General features: G+C 43.2%; 1 protein-coding gene across 2 annotated transcripts in view; it reads right to left on the bottom strand.

The window, feature by feature from the left end:
- Window positions 1–19,069, bottom strand: part of CB1H4orf19 (chromosome B1 C4orf19 homolog) — a 45,379-nt gene that overhangs the window by 11,663 nt on the left and 14,647 nt on the right. For both annotated transcript variants that reach the window (XM_030314057.2, XM_030314058.1), the window contains exon 2: window positions 4,609–4,658. The gene's annotated coding sequence lies outside the window, so the exon portion shown is untranslated. The remainder of the gene's footprint in view (window positions 1–4,608; window positions 4,659–19,069) is intronic.

Consider the following 19,069-nt stretch of genomic DNA (forward strand, 5'->3'; position numbering starts at 1 on the left):
CATATACTTGCATATCACAGTCTTTTTGATCTTAATAACATTCCTTTTATTAAAAAATTTTTAACAGTTATTTATTTTCTAGAGAGAGAGAGAGAGAGAGCGAGCGCACAAGTGGGGGAGGGTGCACAAGAGAGGGAGACACAGAATCCTAAACAGGCTCCAGGCTCCGAGCTGTCAGCACAGAGGCTGACGTGGGGCTCGAACCCACAAACTATGAGATCATGACCTGAGCCGAAGTCAGACGCTTAACTGACTGAGCCACCCAGGCACCCCAATCGATTTAAAAACATTTCTATGACCTTTTCTTCTATTCAAAATCTAATATCATTTTTTTCTTTTCAGATGTCGTCATTAATCTGCTGTCCTTAAGACAGATGTTTTATGAATGGTCACAGTCATCACATAGTGTCTCCACTGATACGACTCTCCATTGAATCCATGGTGTTGTATCAGGCACTGTACCAGGTTCTGGGGAAATAATGGCATTCCAGGTGCTCCCCGGAAGAACTTATAGTCTTGAATGTGTGTGTGGTGGGGGGGAGGGGGGAGTATACGTGTGGGGTGGGGTGGGATGTATGCAAACATTCGGGAAGGTTCACCACACCACACCAGCATTTCAGCATCGTGGTTAAAGGAGTAATCTAGGGTCAGAGCTGTGGGTTTCCATCTGCCTCTGCCACTTACTAGTTTTGTCACCTCCGGGCAGATTTCTTAGCATCTATGAGCTTCAGTTGTCTAATCTGTGAAATGGGAACGATAGCTGTTTCTGCTTGTGAAGATTGTTCTGAAAATGGAATGAGCTAGGAGTTTGTAAGGCATTTACTATGGTGTCTGGGGGACTACCAGTAGTCACTGACACTCAGAATAAGTAGATCGCATTTGGGTGTTCTCTACTCATCAAATACTGTTTTTGGGAACTTTTGTGTTTAACTTTACAGCAACCCTTTGAGGTGCGAACTGCTGTTTTACAGATAAGTAAATGGATCTAAGTTAGAAAATGGTACGATGTAGCTGTTAATGCTGTTGTTCTAGTTTTCACTAATATTAATATTTCCTGGCATCTGTCTTGGTGGGTCCTGTTGATTTCTGAGTCCACTGGATTACACAACAAGCAGCAGTTTGGGATCCCTTAACTTTTTGCAAGAGGGAACTGGATCCTCTTGATCTGGGCTCTGACAGAATTTGGTAGGTGTGCTTGCTTCTATGACCACCAGATGGCAGTATACGTCGGTCATTTAATTTAAATTAGAGGAAGGGACTCGGTGTGGGAAAGCCCTCTGAAACGAAAATTAGGGCCCAAATAGTGTAGGTGCTTTGCCATGTGGCAAAGTTAGGGAGTAGGTGATGTGGTAAATATTTCAGATAGTGACGGTCACCTTTAAGTCTTGGTGGCCATGGCACCACCATACATGCCAGGGCCTCTTCTAGCTCTGGCGGGACATGAGGTTTGTGCTGTCATCTGGGTAGATCATGGTGGAGTCAAAAGGCTCCCACAGTTCTACAGAGAACACTGTTGACACAATGACTGCCCGTCGGAACCCCAGGTCGGAGGGTCGGCCTCGCTCCCTTCTAGTATGCTCAGATAGTGATTCTGTGGACGTGGCTGTGGAGGAAGACGCATGTGAGGTGTGCAGTTACCCTTCCTCCCTGGGGTTAGATATGAAGCTGCTGGGCCTGTCCATTTGGCTGCTCCTCCTGGCTATCTTTGTGCTCTACCTAGACCCCATGGCCGCCCATGTGTCAGCTGGCCTTGGGGACCCATCTTCTGGGAACATGAACAGCACGTTTTGGAGAATCTTTAGACCACAGAAATATAGTTTCTTTGGGAAGATCTTTAAAATCTGAAATGAAGATGATGTATTTTTACTTAACACGTGCAGTTCTCTGTCTTTTCCACGGGGATCAGTAGACCCCCTTCTGTCTTACCCTTGACCACCATGGTAACAGTATCATCTGACAAAACTCATCTCGACTCAGTTTGTCGGGTTGCCCTATTGACTTCGGTCCAAGCTGCATAGGAAGCTATGCAATCTTTAGTAGGGCATCTGCTTAGAAACCTAAGAGACGCCCTTGGCATTAGCACATGATCACTTTCATTTTTCTGGCCATTTTATCAGAAACCAGTCACAGAACATGTATGAAATCACAGAGGGGGTCTAGGAGAAGAGGAGGAAAAACTGAATATCCAGTACATAATGTAATGAGGGGATGGGCCCTGGCATCAAAATCTGGATTGGCCTGTTTAGAAGCCAGGTGACCTTGAGTAAGTCATTTCAGTTCTCAGTTTTGCCAACCACTAAGTGGGGGGAAATAGTAACACCTAATCTCGCAGGGTTCCTATTAAGATCACATGATTAGATCGTGTGCTAGGCCTGGCAAAGTGTGCCTGGCAAGTAGTAGGTTCTTAAATGTTGACTGCTGTCATGTTCACCGTCATCATCCATGAAAATATTCTTTAACCACTGGATGCTACTGAATTTTAGATACTGTGAATACAAACAAGCATTGTTCTGACCAATCCTCCCTGGAAAGCCATGGGAATCAGGGTGCATCTCCAACACACGGTATGCCTCTTAATTGGTAAGTAGCTTTATCTGGCAGGTGGAAGAAGTCTGCATGAAACTTGAAGCATTTAGAAAAAGCCAAGTTTTGGAAAGGATGAGGAAGCCTTAGAGGAGGCAATGTGGACAGAAGTTTATACAACGCAGTCTTGTAAGGCTACAAATAATGATAGCTTTCTTTTTTCTTTTACTTATTTTTTAAATAGGCTTCACGCTCAATGTGAAACCCAACATGGGGCTTGAACTCACAACCCTGAGATCAAGACCTGAGCTGAGATCAAGAGCCGGATGCTTAACTGACCGAGCCAGCCAGGCGCCCCAATAATGGAGCATAGCTCAGGGCTAGGTGCTTGGCATCACCTAGTTCTGAGTAAATCCCAGTATCCTTGAGTGCCCAAACCACAAAGAATCTTAGAGAACATCCCGCTCAATCACCTCATTTTATAAAGGTGCTCAGGACTCAAGGCTAGAAGCATGAACTGGTCAGAGGATAAGAAAAAACAGATTGTCCCATACTTATAGATGACCCTGCACATGCAGAATTGAATCCCCGATGTTTCTTGGAAGTATAGTGAAAATAGCTTGTGCACTTGAAAAGATTGAACATGGTGCTAAGGCCTCAATAATCCCGAGGCATGTAACTGGGGGCCACTCTGCTAGTTATTAGGACACAAAGAGACAGAAGACCTCTGCCATTTTGCTAAAGGGCTCACCACCCATTCATGCAACATACATTTTCTGAGCGCCTATTATGTGCCAACTACTGAACTCAATTCCAGGGATCTGGAGAGAGTTTACAGTCTAGCAAGGGAAAAATATGTAAATAATATCCAAGCAGATGACTAGTCTAGTGTTATGAGATTGAAAGACGTCATATGATGTTACATAAGGAGCACCTGAGTAATCTTAGGAAGATTAGAAAGAGCTTGTGGGCAGAGGTGAGCAGATAATGGTGCTGGTGGAGTTTGGAACCACATTCCAGGGTGAATGCAACATGAAGGCAGGAATGCTATCCCTTATACTGTCTTAGATCCACCCTTTTCTCTCCTCGTGCACTGCCATTGCCCCCATCCTACAACATTATCACCTCTTTTTTTTTTTAAGTTTATTTATTTTGAGACACAGAGAAGGTGAGCAGGGGAGGGGCAGAGAGAGAGAAAGGAAGAGGGAATCCCAAGCAGGCTCCACACTGTCCGTACGGAGCCAGACACAGGACTCGAACCCACGAACCCCAAGATCATGACCCGAGCCAAAATCAAGAGTCAGATACTTAACTGACTGAGCCACCCAGGCTCCCCCAAATCACCTCTTTCTTATTTGAATTACTGCAGTTCCTCCGGCCACCTGTATCCACCCGATACAGTCGCCACATGGAAGCCATGTGATCTTTTTAGGACACACATTTGAATCACATCATTTCTCACACCTAAGACTTCTCAAAGGTGCCCGATGCCCTTAGGATATTTAATAACATTTAACAACGATGATGATGATAAAAATATCAAACTTACACAGAGATTCCTATGTACCTGGTGTTCACCTTCGTGCTTTATGGGTATAATTGATCCTCATTATTTGTGGATTTCATATTTGTGAAATCATCTAACTTGCAAAAATTTATCTGCAACCCCAAAATGAATACTCAGTGTGCTTTTGCAGTCATTTGTGGACAAGAGCTGAGTGTTATTGGAGTGGTCTGATGTGCACATTTCTCGCTAAGCTCAAACAAGGCAACATTCTGCCATCTTGTTTCAGTTCCTCATGTCGTAAAGCTTTCAGTGTCAAGACTCAGTTGGGTCATGCTCATCTCACATGTTTTAGAACTGCATCCCAGACCCACACAACTAGGAAGGAAATAACAAAATTCTACGAAAAAACCTGAACGAAGCCAGAAAGAAACAGACTTCGGGGATTGCTCTGTCTACTGGCTTTCGTGTGTCAGGTAATAAAAACTGCAGTGAAAGACCAAGTAATAGAAAATTTAATGGAAAATGGAAAGTACAGACTTTTCCCTCCAAAGCATAAAAAGGAAAAGAAAATGGCTTACCTGTTGTGGAGATTGTCCATTGGGTTTCTCTGGAAGTTTAACTTCTCTTCCTGCAACAACAAAAAAGTTGCAGATTGAGTCTGCAAGTTGCCTCCTGTTCACAGCCAAGTTGTATCTTGAAAGTGACAGCAGACAGCATGTCCTGAAGGGGTGCGAGGCAGTGAGGTGGGGGAATTGAGTTCCCTTGCCTGGGAAGACTAGTGTCTTGGGACTTGCCACGCCTTGGTTTGCAGCCTAGCTGCTGAATCAGCAATCAATTAACAACCACCCAATTTCAGTGTTTTCCTCTATAAAAAGGTTGTAGTGACATTTAAATGGCACAACATGTAAGTAGTTTATCACATGCTGGGCATGCTGGGATTATTCAATAACCAAAAGCTACTGTTGTCATTTATTACCGTTGGTAAATACCACATGACAATGCACTTCTTCTCTGATGCATAAAGTTTCGACTAAATAGAAAAAAAAAATCAAGGAATTTTCTCCCTGTAGGCCTATCAAATAATCAAACTTTCAATGAATACATATGCAGTATCTTAATAAAATACATAATTGAGAAAATAGCATTGCTTAGTAAAAATAATGGTGTGTAAGATTTGAGAAAGTAAAGCTAGTGTTCAGATTTTTACCAACTTCTCTGTGACTATTAGAATAATTCACCTATATCAAGACATGACATTTTCAGGAAATGCTCTAAGTCTGCTCCCAGGTAAATTACTTTGTGAGATACTGAATTCCACAATAGTGGAATGGTTTCACCCTTTTGGTAATCCACTTTCATTGTCCTGTAATGTCTTTTCACTCAGTATTATTTCTTATCTTTTAATTATTCCTTAATATCGAATACATTGCTGAAAGGTCAGGTGATTCTATTCTTAATTTTGACACAGCGTTCATAATTCAACTCATAATTTGGTAAGAAAGACATGAGAAAGGCAAAGTCCACGGCCTCAGGGGGCTAGCCATCTGGCTGGGGAGGGCACGGAGACAACGAGAGTTTACAAGTCACTAAAATACTATGCAGGGTACAAATAATGCCATCAGAGGAACAAACAAAATCTCAGGACTGAGAGGTTGTGTCACTGGGCTGGCAGGCATTCGCTGACATTTGAGAGAAACTGTGGCAGATGGAAAAATAACGATGGTGAGATGTGGTGGGAGGGCCTTTCAGGTAGAGGGAACGTGGCAAACAGAGGACAGGAAATGATGGGAGTATTATTTAGTGAAATCACTGAATTCCTACTGTGTGCCAGGCTCCAGGAAACTGCAGGGAATAGTACACCCACATGGGGTGTACCCTATAAAATGACAGCCCTAGCTGCAAAAGAGTGAGTATTCTGGATTTCTCGGTGTTTAAGGAACTTGGAACCTGCCATGCGGTTGGTAGACTTGCCATGTGCCAAGTGCATTAAAGGAAACCAGATGGATATGGCAGTTTGGAGTTACAGTTAAGACCCTACTTAAGAGTAAAGAATGGACCTTGAAGAGGGAGCATTTAAACTGAGATCCACAGAATGAGAAGGAGCTCTCAACAAGCCATGCCCTTGTTAAGAAGCCTTAAGTGGTTCTGCATTGCCAGCCAATGTCCTTTAACGTCCTCAGCTCAGCATTCGGGACCTTCCACAATATGGCACAAGTGGCTCTGCTAGATTAGCTCTGAAGCTTCTCTAGCCACCCCTACTCCCAGCCAATCTGGATTTTCCACTCTTTTCTAAACAGGCTTACATTTTTCCTGTTTCTATGCCTTTGCACATATTATTTCTCCCAGCTGGCTTGCAAAATTCTACTGATCCTTCAAACCTCATTGCACACCACCTCCGCCATGAGATTTTTTTTTTTAAACCTCAAGCAAAGGTAATTACTATTTTCATTTCTGTGGAATCTTCTTGGACGGCTCCGATCACTTTTTGCCTTCATTATTACAGTGATTCGTTTATATAATGTTCCCTCCACTGGCCTGTAAACGTTTAGTAGGGAGGGGTCACGGCTTCACCATTGTTCACGCACACGTTGTGTCTTCTGACACAGTGACTTGCATATAGAGGTACACGGCATGACTTCTGAAAATGTGAGTTATAAGTATCACTGGGAACTTTAAGATGCTTAATACCAATGTATTATATTATAAAACAACAGTGTACATATTTAATCAGATCTAAGATGCACATGTATTCATTCACTTTTTAACACTTCTGAAACTTAAATGCAACTTACATTCACTGGCACATCATGGTTAAATTTGAGGCATTATTTTCTATTTTTGTGGTATATAACAGTACGTTATAATCTATGACATCAAATATTCAATGAAATGTGGCATTTTAATACCATAATTTGTTATCTCAGGAATATATTATGTGTATATTTACTAAATATATCCTATGTTAAATAAGTGTCTACCTGGAACACAATTAGATGAATATTATATAAGACACGGTCCATTTACCCAAGAATCTTCATTTAATTAATTAATTAATTAATTAATTAAATTTATTTGCTATATTTATTTATTTATTTAATATAATTTATTTTCAAGTTGGCTAACATACAGTGTATACAGTGTGCTCTTGGTTTTGGGGGTAGATTCCCATGATTCATCGCTTACATACAGCACTTAATGCTCATCCCAACAAGTGCCCTCTTCAATGCCCATCACCAATTTTCACCACCACCCCACACCACCATCAACCCTCGGTTTGTTCTCGGTATTTAAGAGTCTCTTATGGTTTGCCTCCCTCCCTCCCTCTCTGTTTGTAACTAAAGATTTTGTTTTTAAGTAATTTTTACAACCAACGTGGGGCTCAAACTTACAACCCAGAGGCCAAGAGTCACATGTTCTACTGACTGAAGCAGCCAGGCACCCCTAACCCAAGAACCTTCTAAGATGAAAACTAACAATATACAGAGATGGACTTGAGAATTTTACTTCTAAGCACTACATAAATATCATATATCAAAACAAAAACAATAACCGGAAATAAGACCCTTCAAATGAATTCTATTTTTTTCCCCAGAATGACTTTTTGAAACAAATTCTTTCCAAAGAAAATATTTTGGTACACCTGCTTTGTTGGTGCTTATTGGCTAATTTATTTGTTGGGCAAGATAGCATTGACATTACCTTGGGTGTCCATGGTGAGGACCCAATGGTTGGTAAAACCAATCAGGCCTAAGTATTATGAGAGTTTGGGAGAAGAAGAAATCCCAGTGTGGTCGAGCTGCCAGGAAAGGCTTGATGGAGAAATGCAGACATGGCAGGTGGCAGAAATTAGAGAGGGCAGGGGTAGGAGAGAATATGGGACTTGTGCAAAAGACAGTGGGGAGGTCCATGCTATGGATTTGGAGATGAAAATGGCATCTCTGAGGTTACTGGGGACTCTGAAAGTAGGCACAGAAGACCTAATGTGACCTGATTGGTGATGCGGGTAGGTTCCCGAGCAGCAAGTGGCAGAATGGCAGCAATAAATCAAAAAGTCTCCCTTGCGGGCAACAGACAAGGAACACCGCAAGAGTTTTGTGCAGAGACTTGCTTAGAGTTGATCCTTTGAATTAAGTGAGGAGATGGGACGAGCCTGGTATGTGGTGGTATCAAAGAGAGATCCAAAGGAAAGAGCAAACGTGGAAAACCAGCTTTTCAAGCTTTCTTTGGTTTTTGAGTTAGGCATTGATTTCTACCGTCCCTGGTTTCTTTTAGCGGTTTGGTGTATACACTTACTACATATAGTGTCTTGGGAAAGTTATTTTGCCTCACTACCCGTTTCCTTGTGAGTAAAATAACAATTATAATTATATAGTACCTTTTTCAGAGAACAGTTAGGGTTAAGTGAAAGAAAACAGTAGAGTATTGAGCACAGGGGTTGGTACAAACCATAATCTTAACATTAGCTATGATTTTTCATCCACTGTCATTGTCACCATCACCATGACCATCACCATCATCGTCATCATCAATCAGTCAGTTTCTGTTTTTCTCCCTGCCACTCACTGGAAATTTCTTGAGTCCAATGGTCACATCTCATTATCTTTGTTTCTTCAACAAGGAATACAAAGTAGGACTTCCACAAATATGTACTGAGTTTTATGAAAAATAAAAAGCCAGATCTCCATGAAAGAAAGGATTTGCGTGACAAAAGGAGTTACTGAAATTATTCTCATTCTTGGAGGCTGGCAGATGGAAAGAATGGTGGTTCCATACACAGAACAGGTGGAAGGAGAACCTGTATTTGAGTGCAGCATTTGAGAGTGCCTGAGTTCAGCACTTAGCCTTCTGAGTTGAAGTAATGGGTGGGGAGATGGTTAAGGGAAAGATGGCAGACAGAACAAATGGAGCCAGCCACTTCCCGTTACAAAGGAAGAGGCATGCATAGCTCACAGAGAGAGCAAAGGCCCATAAAAACAGAAAGCCCAGGGATGTGAAGTTAACTAGCAAGTTAGTAGGGTGGGAAGCCAAGAATCGGCCCAATTTAGCCGAATCCTTAAAGGCTTTAGGACAGAAGGGAAAAAGAAGGGAGGGCTAGAATCAGGATGATTTGGAAGGTGTTTAAGAAGCAGTTAGGGGGGCGCCTGGGTGGCTCAGTCAGTTGAGCATCCGACTTTGGCTCAGGTCATGATCTCACACTCCGTGAGTTTGAGCCCTGCGTCGGGCTCTGTGCTGACAGTTCAGAGCCTGGAGCCTGCTTCAGATTCTGTGTCTCCCTCTCTCTGACCCTCCCTCGTTCATGCTCTGTCTATCTCTGTCTCAAAAATAAATAAACATCAAAAAAAATTAAAAAAGCAGTTAGGGGGGCACCGGGTGACTCATTCAGTTAAGCGTCTGACTTCGGCTCAGGTCATGATCTCGCAGTTCATGGGTTCGAGCCCTACGTCAGGCTCTGTGCTGACAAGTTAGGAGCCTGGAGCCTGCTTCAGATTCTGTGTCTCCCTCTCTCTCTCTCTGCCCTTCTCACGCTCGTGCTCTGTCTCTGTCTCTCTCAAAAATTAATAAAACATTAAAAAACAATTACAAAAAAAAAAAAAAAGCAGTTAGGTTCCTAAATCCCTTTCTGCACTCCCAGCTTTTGGAGTGGTTTCTGCTCTTTATCTCACCTAAAGAATGTAAGTTTAGTGTCTGGAAAGGGTAAAGCAGGGTCTCTGGACTAGGAATATAGTAGAGAACACACAGCAGAGGACAGGGGTTCTGAATCCAAAACTGGGGATTAAGTGAACGTGTGCACGTGGAGTGCTGAGAGCCTCAGCCTGCTCCCCTCCTTGGCTCTGGGAATGCTGGCAGTCACCCTCGAGTTGTCCTCCAGACGTCTAAGGAAGTCTCTAATACGAAAGACAGAGATCGAAACCAACCAACCGACCAACCAAAAAGCACTTAAAACAAAAAGTAGGGAGAAGAACACTAAAGCCAAAACAAAACGATTGACAATAATATCCTCACCATGTCACCTGTATCCAAAAAGAACAGGGGATCTTAAAAAAAAAAAAAAAATCAGAGAACAACAAAAACAACGAAAAGCTCTTGGAAACGAAATCAAGACAACAAAAATTAATATTTCAACAGAATTTCAATAAAGAGTCTAGAAGAAAAAGAGGAAATCTTATAGAAGTAGGAAAAAAAAAGATACAGGAAATCAAATGGAAGAGATAAAATAAATCTAGAGGATCAGTCCAGAAGATCCAACGTCCAAGCAACAGAAACTTGAAAAAGAGAGAACAAATAAAAGGAAGGGAGGAATTCATCGACAAAATTATTTGAGAAAATTTCACGTAACTGAAGGACATGAGTTTCTAAATGAAAGCAGTCACCAAGTGCCCACCACAATAAATAAAAACAGACTCAATGCCAAGACACAGCATTGTGGTATTTCAGAACTGGGATGCTATAAGCTTCTAGAAAGAGAAAATCAGGTCGTATCCAAAGAGCTGGGGATCAGAACGGTTCTAGACTCCTTAAACACACACACACATACACACACGTGCACATGCGCACACACAACCCTCATTCTAAGCCAGGCCAAATGACCATTTAAGTGAGAAGGTAGATAAAGATCTTTTCAGATATGAAAGGTCTCAAAAAACGTACCATTCACACAACCTTCCCCTCCCGGAAAGGAAGCTATTGGAAAATGTCACAAACAAATGAAGGAGTAAACCAAGAGGGGGAAGCAAGGGATACAGAAAACAGGACATTAAACACAGGAGGGGGACAAAGTGTCCCCCAGGAGGAGAGTGGCCAAGATCCCAGAATGCCAGCAGCGGACACAGTCACAGGGACGGCTCATTTGGACTGGACAAGGGAAGAAGGCTCTGGGCAGTTTTAAGAGAGGAAATTGATAGAACCCCTGAAGGATCCCAAAGAGAAAGATACATACGGTAAGAAAAGAACTTGGGGTGGGACACCTGGGTGGCTCAGTTGTTAAGTACCTGACTTGGAGTCATGATCTTGCAGTTCATGAGTTCAAGCCCAGCATTGGGCTCTCTGCTGCCAGTTATAGAGCCTGCTTTGGATCCTCTCCCTCTCTCTCTCCCCCCCCCCACTTGCTTGCATTTTCTTTCTTTCTTTCTTTCTTTCTTTCTTTCTTTCTTTCTTTCTTTCTTTCTTTCTTTCTTTCTTCCTTCCTTCCTTCCTTCCTTCCTTCCTTCCTTCCTTCCTTTCCTTTCTTTCTTCCTTTCTTTCCTTTCTTTCTTTCTCTTTCAAAAATAAATAAACATTAAAAAAAAGAAAGGAATTTGGGGTTGAATCAGGATAAGTATGCAGAATATTTAACACATGAAAAAATGAGCCATTTGTTACCCCAGAGAAAATGGAATTATACTTTTCCACCTGGACTGGCTGGGAAGAACATTTACAGAGTTGTAACAGATACTTGGTATTCACCAAACTAAGACTGGAGGGGGTGCGCAGCGGGGACTGGGAACATTTCTGGTGTGCGGTAGGGCAGAGGGCAGAAGCCGAATCATCTTCCATAGCGGAATAACGTCTAAAACTGAGAGAATATCAAGACATGGTGCTAGAAACATTCATTGAGAGAAACAAATAACCAAAATAATCAGCTAAAAAAAAAGTGCTTTTTCAAAAAAAAAAAAAAGTGTTTTCCTTGGAGGAAAGAAAAAATGTGCTCACAAGTGAGCAGTCAGGGCTCCCACGTATGAAGATGTGGGAACCGATCTAGTCGTAAAGAGCAAAATCTCGAGAAAGGGTACACCAGACGAGAGCAAGCAGTAACAAAGATGCTTTTGAAAGAGCTGAGTCACATCCATTTTCTTTTTTTTTTTTTTAATTTTTTTTTTTTTAACATTTATTTATTTTTGAGACAGAGAGAGACAGAGCATGAATGGGGGGAGGGCCAGAGAGAGAGGGAGACACAGAATCTGAAGCAGGCTCCAGGCTCTGAGCTGTCAGCACAGAGCCTGATGCGGGGCTCGAACTCACGGACCGTGAGATCGTGACCTGAGCAAAGTCGGACGCTCAACCGACTGAGCCACCCAGGTGCCCCCCATTTTCTTAACCTACATTAATTATTCAGCATCTCGTACTGTGGGCCAGGCCATGTGCCACTAGATGATCACAGCAGAATGAATAAGACGTAAAGCTTATAACCTAGTGAGGTAGGCAAAACGTAAACAAATAATTATGATCCAGTGATATAATAGAGCTTATAAGCAAAGTATTATGAAAATGTAGGCACCAGCAATGAGCCTTTCAGAATTTCTAGAGTTGTGCTGTCCACATGGTAACCACTGGCCACCTGTGGCTAGTGGCTACCATACTGGGCAACGTAAGACCTAAAACATGTTCCTCGTGGCAGAAAGTTCTATTGGATGGTGCTGGTCTCGAGGTTCTTAAATGGTGATTTTTACAGTGCTTTTCTAGTACATTAAACCCCTGAAGGGATCACATTCCATGGGTCTATTAGTAAATAGAGCTTTGAAGAGCTTGATATTTAACCAGCTAAGTTATCTGTCCATGGAAAGGAATTTTTACTGTTACAGGTTTTGTTTTCATCTGGAGCCACTTGGGGAGCGAGGAAGGGGTATTTCTTGCATCTCCTGATACTGTTTTGACCATGCACAGATGTTGGGGAGCAAATGCTGCTGGTGACCAGACTCTGTGAGTCGTTGGGAAAGCACTTTTGCACAGTGGGAGGAGGGAAGAAAGAGCTCTGCAGAACTCCGAAACTCCTGAGTTTGAATTTTGGTGCCACTACTCGTTAGCTCTGTGGCCTCGAGCAAATCTCTCAACCTCTCTGGGCCTTTATGTGGTTTTTAGATGTGAGGGGCACAGGTAAAGCACAGATCAGGCTAAGCAGGTGGCAGAAACACAAAAATGGCAGCTGTCATTCTTCTCGCTGTCCTTCATCCCCAACAGGCAATAAGCACGCTGGTCAGGAAGGGCCCCATGTGAAGGAGAGGGCTGGCCCTCCTCACTTCTCATCACGACTCTGTTTCCTGGCTTTCGTTAAAGGATCTATCATCGACCAGGAAATGAAGTACCTACAACAGTAAGGGGATTTTTTTTTTTTTTTTTTTTTTTAGTTTATTTTTTTTGAAAGAGAAAGAGAGAGCAGGGGAGGGGAAGAGAGAGAGGATGAGAGAGAATCCTAAGCAGACTTCATGCTGTCAGCGCAGAGATGCAGGGCTTGAACTCACGAACTGTGAGATCATGACCTGAGCCAAAATCCAGTCAGACGCTTAACGGCTTAACCCACTGGGCCACCCAGGCACCCTGGGGAATTTCTGTTCAAAGTGGGGCAAAGGGAAGGAACAGGAAGGGCAATGAGATTTGCCGAAAGCCCAGGACATGCCAGACCCACCGGCAAGTACTGTATGTCCTATAAATCCTCCCAGGGTCTAAGAGAAGTGGAAGGACGGGAGGAAGGCGGCTGGCAGGAAGGTTTGTGGGTGGTGGGGAGACAGCATGGTGGGACACAGACCCACGGGGACGGGCCAGAGTTCCATGGGGAATGCCACACCAGGGCCCCATGGGATGAAACACGCAGTTCATGAGGACAGCTGGGGGCAGTGTGTCGGTCTCATGGGTGGGCCCAGGCAAGTGGTAGTGAGCAGAGGTGGCCTGGGTGACCTGAGCCAGCCCTTCACTTCTCCACAGGTGTTTGCTTAGGGTTTACACTAACCCTAAGTTAGTTACACTAACCCTAAGTTAGACTGGTGGACAGTCTCCATCTGTTACCTTCTTCAACTTCCATGAGAAGAAAAACAAAGTTTCCAAGTGGAGTTAAATTCGAAATATGATAAGCCTGAGTTGGCATCAACACCCGGTGCAAGAAGTAACTTTTCCTTGTAATTTGTAAGTGCATTCAGGCTTGTTTTTTTTTTTTTTTTTTCCCGGGTTCTCTTTTATGCGTTTCCCCCACCCCCACCCCCAGGCAGGGCCAATATCTGAATAGAAAGAAAAGATCCCCAGCTGGGCTCCTTTCTTCGAACAAGCTTTGTAAGCTTTGCAACATCTTCCTTGGATATGATTCAGCTGGGGGCCTTCCCCGTATTCCAGAGGAATTCCTGCGTCCTCACACAGGGGCCCTTTGTGGTCTGAGGTTATGAGAAGTTAACCAGGACTTCGCACAAGGAAGTATCTTTTCCTTGTGTGAAGCCGTGATCAAAGAGGAATATCATTCAAACCCAAACCCAAAAAACAACAACAAAAACCCCACCAAAACAAACCCGCAAAAATAAAACCCCACACCAAAACCATGATTTATATCTAGAATCTCTACAGAAAAAAAAGAAAGATCTGAGTTACGTCAGTAAAGCACAATCATCTGCAGTATAGAATGTACAATTAGCTAGTTCGTGTATTGATGGATTTTAAAGTTTAGTCCTTAGTACAAATTCTAAGTCCTGTATTTAAGTATTCAAACTTTTTTTGGTTGCTTTTGCATCTGTTTTGTTCACAAATATCCCCAATCTTTTCCAAATGCTTAAAGAACTTTTTCATTAAAATATGATATGTACAAATATTTGTATGTATACATATTCATATAACGTACATATATAAAACTAGATATAATGCTACACACACGTGCACACATATGTATCAGCACACAAAGTTTGGGAAAAGAGTGCAAAAAAAATGTCAGCCATGATCATAGCAACCTACCCATGTGCTACGTGTTCATTTTTTCCCCAGGATTTGTTGTGGTTTATGTCCATCTATACAGCGATTTTACACAGTACGTAATATAAATAAGTTCACGCCATGCTTTCTCTCACTGAACATTTTGTTTTTAGCCTTTCCCGTGACAATACATAAGGTCCACAATGATTGTTACAAATGGTGCAAATTATTCCAAAAGTGAACCTCAGCCAGATAATTAACCATTCCTCGCCAACGCTTCATATTTCTAGAACTTTCCATTTTTGGTAAAAGTCACCCTCCTTGCAGTTTCCAAGTTCAAAGTCTACAGTGCTGACTATAAACATGACATAATTATACTGGGTGAAAGGATTTTGATTTTCCTTGCCTCTCCTTTTTAAAATTTTCTTCTGACACGAAGTAAAGAGGACCTACAGGACCCAGCAGTTAGAGGCCAGCCCAGAGGCTGTTTCTTCATCACAAACCAGGAAATGCTGGCTCTGAGAGGCATCAGCATCACGACTGTTCCGATTCTGAAGTGCAGGAAAAGAGCAAGAAAAATCAGCCTAGCAATGACCTGTCCCAGGCAGAAATTCTCCTTTCCCCAATAATTAGAGACACTGCACACAACAGATTCCCGAGAATCAGACCCGCATTGTAACTCCTACTGAGTTCATCTTTTCTCTCTTTCTCTGCGGCACAAGCTCTTTCCGGTGGAGGCAGCAAGGTATGGCTCTCTTGGCAGCAGGGGCCCCAGAATGGGGCACAGTCATCCCACGTATCCATCCGTGGGTAGGCGCTTCAGTGCCCTTTGAAGATTATGTTTTCTAAAGTCTCATTCTGTCTCAGTTTGCTCACCTACGTGGCATAAGAGATTTGTGTCAGATGTGCAAACTGCCTCGCATGTGTTCCTCTACCAAGGGCAGGTGAGGGGAACAGGAGAGGATGAGGGGGGCAGAGGCCCGGGGCCAAGTCCCTGCAGCTGTAGCACTGTCGGTACATGGGCGAACAGGAGCTCAGGGCCGTGGGAGCCACAAGACTCTTCACTGGGCTCTGGCAGGCATTACCCTCAACACATTTTCAAACCTCAACTTGGGACTCTGGATCTGATGCATGAGAAAGAGAGAAAGAAAGAGAGAAAGAAAGAGAAAGGGGGGGGGGCGCTGACACTGGAGCATCCATTATGTGTTTGATACTATATAGTCACTACCCCCATTTTCTTCCCAGCAACACTGTGAAGTACGTACTACTAGCTCCATTTCATGAATAGCAAGCTTAACTAATTCACGTAAGTTTCATAACTGTAAATGGTAGGCAAGGGTTCAGAGTTTAAGCTTTTGTCATTAACACCATGGAGTCTTTAACATGACAGGATGTATGCAACCAAGCCTATTATTGTGGGGGTAGGCAGGGAATATGGGATACAGGAGGTCAACGAACTTGGCCTTCCCATTCACAAAGGGCCTCAAGTGGGGGCGCCTGGGTGGCGCAGTCGGTTAAGCGTCCGACTTCAGCCAGGTCACGATCTCGCGGTCCGTGAGTTCGAGCCCCGCGTCGGGCTCTGGGTTGATGGCTCAGAGCCTGGAGCCTGTTTCCAACTCTGTGTCTCCCTCTCTCTCTGCCCCTCCCCCGTTCATGCTCTGTCTCTCTCTGTCCCAAAAAAAATAAATAAACGTTGAAAAAAAAATTAAAAAAAAAAAAAAAAAAAAAAAAAAGGGCCTCAAGTGTAGACTCTTGACCAGTATCTCCAAGGACACACCCAGAACTATACTGACAGGCTTGAAAGAATGTTCATCACACAGCTTTGAACTTCAGTCTTAGTTTGCTGTAACAATTCACTTGTAGTTCCCTATGAATTAATACTTAATCTGGAGAATAGGAAAATTCTATCACCTTTATGATTGTGTGCAAGATCACACATTTGTACATGTAAGCATTTAAAATATTAATATTTATAATCTTGCTTTGTTATTATTTTACTACTTTAATATACTGAAAGCCTCAAAAACAACAAAAATTAAGTAACTGGGTCCCTTTCATTGCCTGAGAGACGATGATCGTATACTAAAGTTCCAGGAAAACCAGGTTGTAAGTTAACCATTAAGTATAATGCAAAAGTAAACATCAGGGACAGATTTCTGAAGAATTACCTTAAGAGAAATTCTTGGGTTGGGGGTCAACTCTCACCTCTTGTAGAGATTTCACTATTTGTGATTCCTTAAGTATCTGTATCTTAAGAACCTTAATAACTGATATCTTATGGATCATATACTTTATTTTTATTTTTTTTTTAATGTTTATTTTTGAGAGAGAGAGAGAGAGAGACAACGTGAGCAGGAAGGGGCAAAGAGAGAGGGAGACACAGAATCCAAAGCCGGCTCCAGGCTCTGAGCTGTCAGCACAGAGCCTGACACGAGGGTCGAACCCACAAACTGTGAGATCGTGACCTGAGCCAAAGTCGGACACTTAACCGACTGAGCCACCCGGGTGCCCCTGGATTAGACTTCAAATGGGCACAGGTAAACAATCAATCACCAGTAGCAATGATGCTACTGGACCTCCAGCTTCTGGGCTTTTCTTTCTCATGCAGGGAGGCAAGAGCCGTGCAGCCCAGAGCCTGTCACTCTCTGCTCCAAAGCTGGCCTGCCATACCATGAGTCACAGCGACTACCTGCGGTAATAGGAGGAACTTGAACACGTCAGTGAAGTTGTCCTTTAAATTTCTTCCATTCTAAAGCGAGATTTGTAAAGGATTTTGACACTCTGGTTAAGCTACTGGTTTTAGCAGAGAGACAGAGACAGAGAGACAGAGAGAACAAATGAATGACTATTAAATGGCTACGAATAAAAATTAAAGTTAAAATCACAGCATTTGTGAGTTGGGAAGTCCCCAAGAAAAAATATTAATCTAACCCAGTTGTGTTACAGATTAGGAACTGAGGTCCTGAGAAGATAAGTGGCCGTCAGTATAATTTTTGCTAAATCATGCTGCTGTCCTTGTAGAGATCCAGAGCAGGGTTTAGGTCACCTTTTGTTGGTAAACAAAATTTTATTGGAATACAGCTCTACCCATTCATTCATGACTTGTCCATGGCTGCTTTTGTGCCACACAGTAGGGCCGATACTCGCGACAGATGTCAAACGACCCGCGAAGTCTAACATATTTACTATCTGGCCCTCTATAGAAAAAATGCTGACTCCAGCTCTCCAGGATAAACAAAGTCTGTGAGGAGGAACCAAAGGGTGCCGGCAACCATGCGAGCAAACTTGGAAGTGGATCTTTGGAGGCCTGCCAACAGGCACCTGAGTGAGCGTGGAAACAGATTCTCCTGGTCTTGTCCAGCCTGGAGATGACCACGGGCCTGGCCGACGGCTTGCCTGCAACCTCATGACAGACCTTCAGCCAGAGATGCCCCGTTAAGCGGTGCCTGGGTTCCTGACCCACAGAAACAAGAAATATTTGTTTCTTGTGCTAATTTGGGGATGATTTGTTACGCAGCCAATGGATAACTAATATAAGCGCATCTATTTAGTTGGGCTCACGCTTTCAAGGTGAGCGAAATTCTATCTCTGAGATCAAAGTCTCATCGTGATCTGCTCTGTGAGGACTGTTGGATCCTTGGTCCCCAACTCCAAATGGAGTTGGCACATCAGTGCACTGTGCCAACTGGTCACTGCAAGTCTATCCCATGGCCACGTGGTCCGTTAAGATGTCTGTCTGTCTGACACAGTGTCTTACTCAGTTTTGTAATCACAGAATCTGATTTAGCGCCTAGTAATCATGATAGAATAATAATAATACATCTTTATTGAGTGCTTACTGTGTGTCAAGCACTTTATGTCCATTGTCTCATTTTACCCTTTTAACAACCCTGGGAGGTAGTACTATTTTTAAGCCCATTTAACAGGGGAAAAGGCAAAAATTACATACGTTAAGGAACTTGCCTTATACTGGCTGACAAGCAAGCAGCAGAGCCAGGACTTGAGCTCTGACAGACCCTGAAGGGGCCACACTCTACTGGGATTCTGGGTCCCCAGATACGTGGTTCTAGTCATGGTACTGCCACAGTTAACCGTGGACTCGGCAAAGTCGCTCATGGAGAGGAAACCTATTTCCTCACCCATAAAGTGGTGGTGATGATGATGATGATGCCCCTTTCCTATCTCTCAGGGCATATGTCCTAAAATAGTGACTTTTTTAAGTTCACGGTAAATGTGGACTCAAAATAAAGTGACTTACTGATCTTTTGACCAAACACCCCTTAGCTGGGGCAGACCTGAAAGAAGAGGAAAACAAGCAGAGGGTATTTAAGGGAAGAGCCTGAGGGAAGGGCAAAGGGCCACTGAAATCCATTTCCTACCCTTTCTCCACTTCCTGTT

The sequence above is a fragment of the Lynx canadensis genome, chromosome B1, assembly GCF_007474595.2.
Source record: "Lynx canadensis isolate LIC74 chromosome B1, mLynCan4.pri.v2, whole genome shotgun sequence".
Taxonomy (NCBI): Eukaryota; Metazoa; Chordata; class Mammalia; order Carnivora; family Felidae; genus Lynx; species Lynx canadensis.